This window comes from Kogia breviceps, chromosome 1 (genome assembly GCF_026419965.1).
Source record: "Kogia breviceps isolate mKogBre1 chromosome 1, mKogBre1 haplotype 1, whole genome shotgun sequence".
NCBI lineage: Eukaryota > Metazoa > Chordata > Mammalia > Artiodactyla > Physeteridae > Kogia > Kogia breviceps.
Genome location: NC_081310.1, coordinates 158,876,296 through 158,888,676, shown reverse-complemented (window position 1 = coordinate 158,888,676; position 12,381 = coordinate 158,876,296).

Sequence of the window (12,381 nt, the reverse complement as noted above, 5' to 3'; positions counted from 1 at the left end):
ATGCTTTGGGGGAACACTGGTAAAACACAGTATTTATTTTTTCACCTCCTTTCAGAGGACTTGGAGGTAAGTTGCATTCATTCATTGACGCTTCCCTCTTGCCATCTTATGATAAAAGCTTGCACTTTGTTATATCAGCATTTGTTATAGCCAGTATTTAAGGATAAGATTTAGAAAGTCTATCATGGCCCATCATCAAACTATGGCTTAACCTTGCAGCATATCAACTTTTGTTTCAAGCTAGATACCTTTATTTGATATCTCTAGTGCGAGAGCAACATATCAAGAGATCTATAGACACGAAGGCAAAGGTCTTGTGTTTTTTTCCATCCAGACACCTCAATTTATTTTATACATTTGTTGATTTTTCCTGTTATGTTTTATATAATATATGGAGTTAACTACAAAATAAAATAACAGTAATAAAATAACAAAAGAGGATAATATTTCCTCTTGTGCTTCTCTTTTTGTTGTCTACAGAATTTACTTCTTTTGTATTTTCCCTCTGCTCCTCACCCCCAAATGAATTTCAGCCTAGTCTTTTTTTGAAATTATGCTTCATCCATTGTTAGATCAGTAGCTCTACATGTTCTACATAGTCCAGAATGCTGTTCCTCTGACTGTCCCCAAAGGGCACATTGTGGGGCAGAGAGAGTTAAGGGGACTTCAAGTGGTTAGGGAAACCTAAGAGGTAGTATACCAAATGGGGGGAGGAAGCACTCATGTGGAATTCAGGAGAATTGGATCCTAGTCCAAACTCTGGCATTAACTGTATGACCTTGGGCAGGTTACCTAACCTAATGACTTTGAAATTCATCATCAGTCAAACGAGATGTTTCCAAATCAACATTTCTTCTGCTCCTGTAGTTCTGTGAATCTCATTTCTGAAAATCCTCAAGGAGGTATTTTATCATTTTTTTCAGAAATGTCTTTTTATCAATACTCAAAAAAGTTCTTTGTGTGTATATACTTCCTCGTTTACATTTTGATCATATTTTAACTCCTCACCCAGAGGAGCTCTGGTCAGTATTTCCTTTTATCCTGTTGACAATAACTCTTAATGGCTGGCCTCTCTTGTATACAATGAGCCAATACTCTTTTGTTTTATATTTTCATACCTTCCCTTTTCCTGGACAAAGCATATCGAGATCCTGACTCAACCCAAAGAAATGTTCCTGCCTTCAGAGTGAGTAGGCATAGGTAAGAATGTGGATGAAACTTCTATAAATTGTAGTGTTCTTGGCATAAATATGAATTATATAGTTTTTTAATATATGAAGTAGTTACTAAATATTTACTTTTTCTAAGGTTATGTATTTATTGCCAAGATAACTATAGAAGAATTTTCTGGGGAAATTCACCTTAAAATTTGGGGATAATTCAAGAAATGTCTACAGAAAGTTGATTGATAATTTTTATGGTTAGTCTTTTCAGTTTTTATAAAGCTCCTCATCTGTTTTGGGGAAGCCCAAAGTAAGTCGTTGGGACCTTATATTTGTTTTACCCTTATTTTTCCCATTAAGTAATGGTTTAAGAATACATCAAGCATCTTGATTTGTTGTTAAGTAACTAGTATTTATGGGATGCCATTAAATTAATTTTAATAAGCCTACCAGGTTCTTGTGAAAACCCAAATTGGGATGTGTTTGATTTGTTTCTTTGTTTTAATTCATTGATTAACCCTAAGGGTGTTATATATCCATGAATACAATATTATGAGAAGATATAATGTGGGATAGGGACTTCTCTGGTGGTGCAGTGGTTAAGAATCCATCTGCCAATGCAGGGGACAAGGGTTCAATCCCTGGTCTGGGAAGATCCCACATGCCATGGAGCAACTAAGCCTATGCGCCACAACTACAGAGCCTGCGCTCTATAACCTGTGAGCCACAACTACTGAAGCCCTCACGCCCTAGAGCCCACATGCCGCAACTGTTGAAGCCCATGTGCTCTAGGGCCTGTGTGCCGCAACTACTGAGTCCATGTGCTACAACTACCGAAGCCCATGTGCCTAGAGCCCGTGCTCTGCAACAAGAGAAGCCACCACAACCAGAAGCCTGTGCACCACAACGAAGAGTAATCCCTGCTTGCCACAACTAGAGAAGTGGCACACGCAGCAATGAAGAACCAATGCAGCCAAAAATTAATATAACTTAAAAGACATAGTATGGAATAGTAGGAAATGCACAGGTTTTTAGATAGAGGTCAGTTCCATTACCTACTATGTTATAATCTTTCCAATAGGGCTACTGTAATGCACAACTCAGGGGTTCATCATTCATATTTGTTGTGTCCCAGGGGTTGCCATTTTCATAGAGTATAATGTGACTAATGCCCCTATATTCGTGTAATGAAGGCCTTGTTATCTGGGCCTGTTTCCTCCACTGTAAATGGTCCCTGAATCAAACAGGGTTCCTTAGAACTCCCTAAATGATTAAGGTGAAGATGAAAGATGATTAAAGTGTGTTATCTCCCAAGCCATGGCAGAAAAGAGCTTATGGTTCTAGGCACAGCAAGGCTCCATTCTACACTGCCACCCTCCTGTTCATTCTGTATTGTTCTGCCACACGGAGTTTGCATAGATTATCATAGCCCCCTTACTGGGCTTGCTTATGATTCACTTGCTCCAATCCATCCTTTACATAGGAGCCAAACAGCCTAAATTTCATATCTGAGCGTGTCATAGCCTTACATTTATCTCCAACATACCACTCTGTTTTAAGCTTTCATTCTTTTGCACATATTTTTTACTGCAGTACAATATTGAGATTACTTGATTTTCTTTATAATTTTCCCATCTAGATTGTGAGCACCTTGATGACAGATAGTGTGTCACACATCTTTTATTCCCAATATCTAGCATAGTGACAACATGTAGTCTACTTACAATCATAATAACTAACATTTACTGAATAGAGTTATCTCATTTAACTCTCAGTTCAGTGGGGCAGATATTATGGTCTCACTTTTAAAGTGGAGCAAAAATGGTTTAGGGAAGTACCAGCACAACTAATAGGTGAAAGAACCAGAATTCTAATCTAGATCTATCAAATTCCAGAGTTTAAATTCTAAACCACCCCACACCATTCAACAAATATTTACTGAAATGAAAATTATGTTTTTGTGGCCTCTAGATGGATATCCTCATCAAATATCACTCAATATTAGCCCAAAAGTCAAATCTTAAGGATTACTCAGTAAGTTTGAGGGTTTTTTTACAAGTAGGATTTGTAATTTTTGTATATATTTAGGAGTTGAGTTTTATGAACTTAATAATTGGATATTTTGCAAACCTGGGACGGGATCTTTTTTTTTTTTTTTTTTTTTTTTTTTTAACGGTACACAGGCCTCTCACTATTGTGGCCTCTCCCATTGCAGAGCACAGGCTCCAGACGCGCAGGCTCAGCGGCCATGGCTCATGGGCCTAGCCACTCCATGGCATGTGGGATCTTCCCGGACCAGGGCACGAACTCATGTCCCCTGCATCGACAGACGGACTCTCAACCACTGTGCCACCAGGGAAGCCCTGGGACGGGATCTTTGATGGTGGTATATGGACAAAAATTCTTAAGTTACATATGTTGATCATCTTGGCACTGGTGTTCTCAAAATTTTGCATCCTTTTAGGGTTACCTTGTCAAAGAAAAATATCCACTTGAACAAGGTGGTGATGAATTTATCCTGCAGTCACACTTTTTTTTTTAATGTGTTTAAATCAAACTAGCCCACAAAAATAGTAGAACTAATAAATGAATTCAGCAAAGCTGCAGGATACAAAAGCAACACACAAAAGCAGCTGCATTTCTATACACTGACAATGAACAATCCAAAAAGTAGATTAAGAAAATGATTCCATTCACAATAGCATCAAAAAGAATAAAATACTTAGAAATAAACTTTACCAAGGAAGCAAGAGACTTGTACATTGAAAACTACAAAATATTGTTAAAAGAAATTAGGATATAAATAAATGAACTGACATCCCATATTTATGGATTGGAAGCCTTAATGTTGTTAAGATGTAAATACTACCCAGAGAGATCTACTGAGTCAATGCAATCCCTATGAAAACCCTAATAAAGTTTTTTGCAGAAATAGAAAAACCCATTCTAACTGTTGGTGGGAATGTAAATTGGTGCAGCCACTTTGGAAAACAGTATGGAGTTTCCTTAAAAAACAAACTATAACTACCATATGATCTAGCAATTCCACTCCTGGATATATATCCGGAAAAAATAAAAACTCTAATTCAGAAAGATACATGTACCCCAATGTTCATAGCACTATTTACCATAGCCAATACATGGAAGCAACCCAAGTGCCCATCAACATATGATTGGCTAAAGAAGATGTGATACATATACAATGGAATCTTCATCATAAAAAAGAATAAAATATTGGCATTTGCAGCAACATGGATGGACCTAGAGAATATTATGCCTAGTGAAATAAGTCAGGCAGAAAAAGATAAATACTATATTATATCACTCATATATGGAATCTAAAAAATAATACAAGTGAATCTATATACAAAACAGAAACAGACTCAGACATGGAAGACAAACTTAGGTTACCAAAGGGGAGTTGGGCAAGGGACAAATTAGGAGTGTGGGATTAATAGATACAAACTACTATACATAAAATAGATAAGCAACAAGGATTCACTGTATAGCACAGGGAATTATACCAAATATCTTGTAATAACTTAGAATATACTCTGAAAAAAAAAAGTCTTCTATGTTATACAGCTAACACAATATTGTAAATCAAATATACTTCAGTATTTTTTAAAAGTTATAAAAAGAACATAAAGTATTCATGCTAAGGAAAACAAAGAAAAAGAAAAAAACTCATTCTAAAATTCATATGGAATCTTAAGGGGTCCTAAATATCCAAAACAGTTGAAAAAAAGAAAGTTGGAGGACTCATTTCCTGATTTCAAGACTTATACAAAGTTACAGCAAGCAAAACAATGTACTGGCATAAAGACAGACATACAGAGCTGTGGAATAGAGTAGAGACCCCAGAAATAAACCTTTATATGTATGGTCAAATGATTTTTGACAAGTGTACCAAGACCATTCAATGGGGAAAGGATGGTCTTTTCAACAAATGGTGTTGAAACTGGATATCCACATGCAAAAGAATAAAGTTAGACCTGTACTTTACACCACAGACAAAAATTAACTCAAAATGGATCAAAGACCTAAACATAAGACTAAAACTATAAAATCCTCAGAAGACACAGAGGGAAGCTTCATGACTTTGAATTTGGCAATGATTGCTTTGATATGACACCAAAAGCACAGCCAAAAAAGAAAAAAATAGGTAAATTGGAGTGTATCAAAATTAAAGACTTGTGTATCAAAGGATACTACCAAAAGAATGAAAAAGCAACTCACAGACTGGGAGACCGTATTTGAAAATCATATCTGATAAAGGATTAATATACACAATATATAAGTAACCACAACTCAACAATAACAAAAAAAACAGCCTAATTGAAAAATGAGCAAAAGACTTGAATAGACATTTCTCCAAAGAAGATATACAATAAGCCCATGAAAAGGTGTTCAACATCACTTATCATTAGGGAAATGCAAATCAAAACCACAATAAGCTACCACTCCACACCTATTAGGATTGCTATTAAAAACAAAAAACAAATGTTAGCAAGGATGTGGAGAAATTAGAACTCTTGTGCATTGTTGGTGAGAATGTAAAATGATGCAGCCACTGAGGAAGACAATATAGTGGCTCCTCAAAACATTAAACAGGGCTTCCCTGGTGGTGCAGTGGTTGAGAGTCCGCCTGCCAGTGCAGGGCACGCAGGTTCGTGCCCCGGTCCGGGAGGATCCCACATGCTGCGGAGCGGCTGGGCCCGTGAGCCATGGCTGCTGAGCCTGCACGTTCGGAGCCTGTGCTCCGCAATGGGAGAGGCCGCAGCGGTGAGGAGCCCGTGTGCCGCAAAAAAAAAAAAAAAAATTAAACAGATTGTCCAGCAATTCCACTTCTAGATATATACCCCAAAGCAGAGAGATACTGAAAACAGACTCAAACAGATATTTGTACACCCATGTTCATAGCAGCAATTTTTTTTTTTTTTTTTTGTGGCTGCTCTGTGCAGCATGCAGGATCTTAGTTCCCCCACCAGGGATCAAACCCATGCCCCCTGCAGTGGAAGTTCAGAGTCCTAACCACTGAACTGCCAGGGAAGTCCCCATAGCAGCATTATTTACAGTAACCAAAAAGTAGAAGCAACCCAAATGTCTATCAACAGATGAAGGAATCAACAATGTCTATACAGTAAGTCCCCTACATATGAACCTTCAAGTGGTGAACTTTCAAAGATGCGAACATGCATTCACATGTCCAATCACATAAGTTAGTTCAAGTGTCTGACATACATTATCATGTGCGTGCATCCTCCACAAGTGGTTGTGCTTTTGTGTACTTTATAGAGTACAGTATATTTCAAGCCCAGGATGTCCGGAAACAAGCGTAAAAGCAGCAGTGATGTAGCCAGTACTGCTAAGAAACGCCAAGCAATAACAATGGAAACAAAAGTGAAAATCATTGAGAGTGGAGCAAGGCGAAAATATGGTAGATGTTGCTCATTCTTAAAACGTGAATTGTTCAACCATTGGCATGATTCTAAACAAGGACAAGATCATGGAACATGTGAAGTCGGCTGTGCTGATGACGTCGACAACAATATCGAAGAAGCGTGTAAAAGTGTTGGAGGAGATGGAGAAACTTCTCAGTGTGTGGATGCAGGATCAGCTTCAGCACTGAGTCCCACTAAGCTTAATGCTGATTCAAGAGAAAGCCAAAAACCTTTATGAAGACTTGAAGAAGAAACACAGTGAAGAATCAGAGGGCGCATCTTTTAATGCCAGCCATGGCTGGTTTCAAGGGTTCAAGCCTAGAGCCAACCTTCTCAACGTAAAAGTAAGCGGTGAGGCAGCGAGTGCAGATATGGTAGCTGCCCGAGAGTTTCATGAAACACTTTGAGAAATTATTTATGAAGGCAGATATTGATTCAAGCAGGTTTTTAATGTGGATGAAACAGGGCTGTACTGGAAGAGGATGCCAGACCGATGTTACATCAGTAAGGAGGAAAAGTTGATGCCAGGCTATAAAGCAGCAAAGGATGGGCTAACTCTGTTGTTTGGTGACAATGCTTCCGGCAATATGAAGCTGAAGCCTCTCTTAGTTTATCATTCAGAGAACCCAAGAGCCCTTAAAAACATAGCCAAGGGCTCTCATCCTATTGTGTGGAAGAGTAACCCCAAAGCCTGTGTTACACAGACCATTTCCAGGACTGGTTTTTCCACCACTTTATCCCTGAGGTAGAGAAATACTGCTTGGAGAAGGATGTCCCATTCAACATTCTTTTGCTGCTCGACAGTGCTCCGGGCCACCTCCCATTCATGGATGACTTTCATCCCAGCATCAAAGTAGTGCATCTGCCACCAAATATTATGTTGCTCATCCAACCTATGGACCAGGGAGTTACAGCAACTTTCAAGAAATATTTACATCACACTTTTCATCAGGCAGTAAAGACAAGTGACAAATCAGGAACAACCTTGCGACAGTTTTGGAAGGACTACCATCTACAAGGCCTTAAAAAACATTGCTTGGTGTGAGGTTACGACTGTCACCATGAATGGGGTTTGGAAGAACATTTGCCTGCAGTTTGTTTCATGGATTTGGAAGGTGGATGAGGAGTCCGAAGAGGTCTTCAGCAACTTAGTGACCCTCAGTGAGAAACTGGAGCTAGATCTGCAAGAAGACTTCTTCACTGAACTCCTTGCTGTGCAACACAAAGAGCTTACTAATAAGGACCTGATGGAATTGGAGGCCCAGAGAAAGGATGAAGAGAGACAAGAGGAAGAAGAAGTAACTGAAGAACCGAAGAGAGTCATGATGCAGGAAATGGCAAGGGGATTTTCTTTATTTGAGGAGGCACTGTTAGTTTTTGAGGTATAGGACCCGAATGAAGAACAGTGCACGAAGGTTGCAGCAGCCGTTCAGAATGCAATCCAGTGCTACCGTGTCATCTATGACAAGAAAAAAAGAGCTACTACCCAGACATCACTGGATCATTTTTTCAAGAGGGTAGATAGAATTGAATCCAGCAAGGAGCTAGAACCTGTGCCATCAGTGGCAGGCGTGAGTGACATTGCAGCTTGCCCTCTTGTCTCCTGTTGCTGACGATCCTTCAGCTCTACCATCTCCCAGCTCCTCCCCCTCCTCCAGTCAGTAACTCTTCTTGCCTGTTCACTCAATGTCAGCCCCTGTATGCCAGCTATTGTACTGTACTACTGTACTTTTCAAGGTACTGTACTGTAAGATTTAAAATGTTTTCTTGGGCTTCCCTGGTGGCGCAGTGGTTGAGAATCCGCCTGCCGATGCAGGGGACATAGGTTCGTGCCCCGGTCTGGGAAGATCCCACATGCTGCAGAGTGGCTGGGCCCGTGAGCCATGGCCGCTGAGCCTGTGTGTCCGGAACCGGTGCTCCCCAACAGTGAGAGGCCCACGTACCACCAAAAAAAAAAAAAAAAAAAAAAAGTTTTCTTCATTTTTTGGTGTTTTTTATGTATTATTTGTGTGAAAAGTATTATAAACCCATTACAATACAGTACTATGTAGCCAATTGTGTTAGTTGGGTACCTAGGCTAACTTTGTTGGACTTAACGAAGAAATTGGACTTACAGACAAGCTCTTGGAATAGAACTTGCTCATATGTAGGGGACCTAGTATATATAAAATAGAATATTATTCAGCCTTAAAAAGGAATGAAATTCTGATATGTGTTAAAACAAAGGTGAACCTGGAAAACATGCTTAATGAAATAAACCAGACACAAAAATACAAATATTGTATGATTCCATTTACGTGAGGTATCTTGGGATAGTCAAATTCATAGAGACAGAGCAGTGGTTACTAAGCACAGGAAGGAGGGGGAAATAGGGAGTTACTGTTTAGTGAGTACAGAGTTTCAGTTCAAGATGATGAAAAAGTTCTGGAGATGGATAGTGGTGGTGGTTGCACAACATGAATATACTTAATGCCACTGAAAAGGTACACTGAAAAGTGACTAAAATGGTGAATTTTATGTTGTGTATATTTTACCACACACACAAAAAAAACTGTCAGTATGCCTCTTGGTACCCTATGTTTAAGAGATCAGCCAACAGTAGGTAAGTATACCCCATCACAAATACTGTTTACCTCAGCATCAAGTTGATCCAGGGCACGGTGTTGAGAGCCCTAGGATATGTGCTTTGAGGGGTCAGAGATGGATAGGAGCCAATCCCTGCCTCCTTGGTACTTAATTAAGTTAGAAAATAGCAAACAAAAAATAAAAGATCATACCTGGTTGCTACAGGCTCTGTTTAAGTGTCACAGAAAAAGGATATTCATCTCTTCTTTATGTTTTTCTGAACAAGGTTGTTAACACAGTGTATCAAGCCCAGTTCACACCCCTTCTGAAGTTGTTTTACATCCACAGATCCTACTTAAACTCAGACAGCCATGTTTTCGGGGTGACTCCACCATAGTCATAGGTGGTCAGACCAAGGTTAGAATGTGATCCAAGGTCCAACCCATAGGTTAAACTGGGTCAATCTATTTCTAAGGATTTTGTACTAAAAGAAAAGACCGAGTCAGATGAAAATGGAATCTTGAACTGAAAGGTCAAGTAGGAAGGGGCTAGAGCACTAATGCCAGGCCGTGAGCAAGCAGGTAAAAATGATACGGAATGAAAAATGAATGAAGCAGAAATGACAGCTTCAGAAAATGGCTTCAAAATTCCTGTCCCCATGATACCTGGTTGGCCTTTTCTGTCCCTGGGTTGCTAACTTTCCAGTGAGATTTTTGTGTTCTTAAAACACCTCCCTCAGGACTTCCCTGGTGGCGCAGTGGTTAAGAATCCACCTGCCAACGCAGGGGACATGGGTTCAATCCCTGGTCCAGGAAGATCCCACATGCCGCAGAGCAACTAAGCCTGTGCGCCACAACTACTGAAGCCTGCGTGCCTAGAGCCCGTGCTCCACAACAAGAGAAGCCACCGCAATGAGAAGGCCGCGCACCACAACAAAGAGTAGCCACCGCTCGAAGCAACTAGAGAAAAGCCCACGCGTAGCACCGAAGACCCAACGCAGCCAAAATAACAGAACAAAATGCCTCCTTCTGCCTAGCTTGAGTGTTCTTTGCAACTAAATGATCCTAAAGAGAGGACATTTGAATTTCCTCTGGAAGAATCTCCTGATCATAGATGAAAAGGACCACTTTGAAGAGCTTGTTGTCACTGGAGGGCTTCAAAGAGGAATTTAATGTTTAATGAAGGAATTGGAATACATCAAGGTATTTTCAGACTATTACGGATCACTGGAAGTAGCATGAAGGTAGTATGATATAGTGGTAAAAGAGGATTTGAGGTGCCAGAAGTAGCCCTACATTCAAATCTTAGCTCTAATACTTCATATGTGTCTTAGATGCCTTAACTTCCTAAACCTCAGTTTTCTCATGTGGAGAGAGATAACACCTTGCAGAATTTGGGGGGGAAATAAATGTATATGAAGTGTGTGGCATATACACAGTAGGTCTCAGTAATTGAGTTTTTATTGTTAAAGCATGACTGATATGGCTTGTTCAAATCAAATTATGATGGCCTTGGCCCGATTTGTGGTCGATTTTTAGTTAATAGAATTGTTCTCAAGTTTTTCCCCATTTGGCCCTACTTTGTTACTACCTGAATCCTAGCAAATGCCAGGGTGGAGGAAATAGATGAGTCAAATGGCAGGCAAATAGTAAGAGTAAAATTAGACTGAGCTACTTGGGAACAGAGAATAGGTTTTATTACATCTTTGTGTTTTCAGTGTCCAGGACAGGGCCTGGCATATGGTAAGCACATATTAAGTAAACATGAATCAACTAAATTTAGAAATGCATGAATGTCCAAATATTTGAGCCAAGTGGTAGCCAGAGATTTCATACAGTGTCATTCTCTGTTCCCAGATAGCTCAAGTATCATGGTATCTGTCAAGTCATAGAGCCCAAGCAAAAGTGTTGATCATATCTCAGTTTTAATCTTTCAGTCCTTTCTTCCTCTGGGCCCCAATCAAAGGTTCCAACCTGTATGGTCAGGCCACTCAAGACATCTGTACTCTTGTTCTCTGTAATGCCCTGCTCAACCAGTGACTGCTTCACCAATACCCTATTCACATGACTGACCTTCCTACCTACTTGCCCCAGGCCCCAGCTAAGGATAGTTCTTGCTTTAGATCAGAACATCTCCACTATGATACTTATCAAAGGGGTAGTGAAAGGTGGTGGTGTGCCCCTCTGCTGCTTTCCCTGGTAACTGAAGAGCCAACCTGACATCAATTCGCCCTATAACTGGTAACCTCCCCCTCCTCCTGGGAATGAAGACTGCCACCATGTCCTGCCTGCCATCTGCCACACATGGTGGGGTGTTGCTCTGGTACCTTGCTTCAGACATGTGAGGTCCCCCTATCCATTAAACCATTGATGTCTCTGTTGCTGACTCTGGGCTCTTTCTTTGGTCTTGAAGCTGGGCAAGTACAGGGCTTGTAGGCCTGTGGGGTGCAAACCAACAACAACAAACCTGTATCTGCTGATAAATGGGTCTTAGCAGTATTTCCAAGGGTAGAATATGCTGCCTCCAAAACCCAAAGAGGCCTACCAAATGTGTTTCTTGGTGGTAAGAGGTGCATTGTGCAATGGTTTCTTTTTTTTTTTAATGTTGGAAGCAATGTACTGGAATGCTCCAGATCATTCAACCTGTAAAAACTTCACTGATGTGGTAGGCCTCTAAATATTTGTATACTTTCTCCCCCACATTCTGGAGTATATATACCTTACTAAGGTATCCAGAATACTTGCCACTTACTTCCTATCACATCTGATGGTATTGATATACTGGACTAATATCCTGTTAGAATTTTCAAACGGTTCAGATACCTTTGGATTATAATAAGACAGAGAATATGACACTGGGGCAAGACCGTGAATGTATAGTTGCCCATCCTGTGTGATCGTCTTTCCACGTGGGTGTGGAAAAGAACACATTTTCTAGATCGATGGCTGTACACGATGTACCGGAGGCTCTGTTAATCTCCTCTAGAAAGATATCACATCTGGCATAGCAGGTGTAGTTGGAGCCACTGCTTGATTAAGTTTGCATTAAGTTTGTCATCTGCCATGATCCATCAGTTTTTGCAGAGGCCAGACTGGTGAATTAAATAGGAATATGACAGGGACCATCATTATTTCATTCTTTAAAGTTTTGAGGGAGGTACTAAACTCTGCCATTCCCCTAAAATATGACAGGTTTTTAATTTATTATTT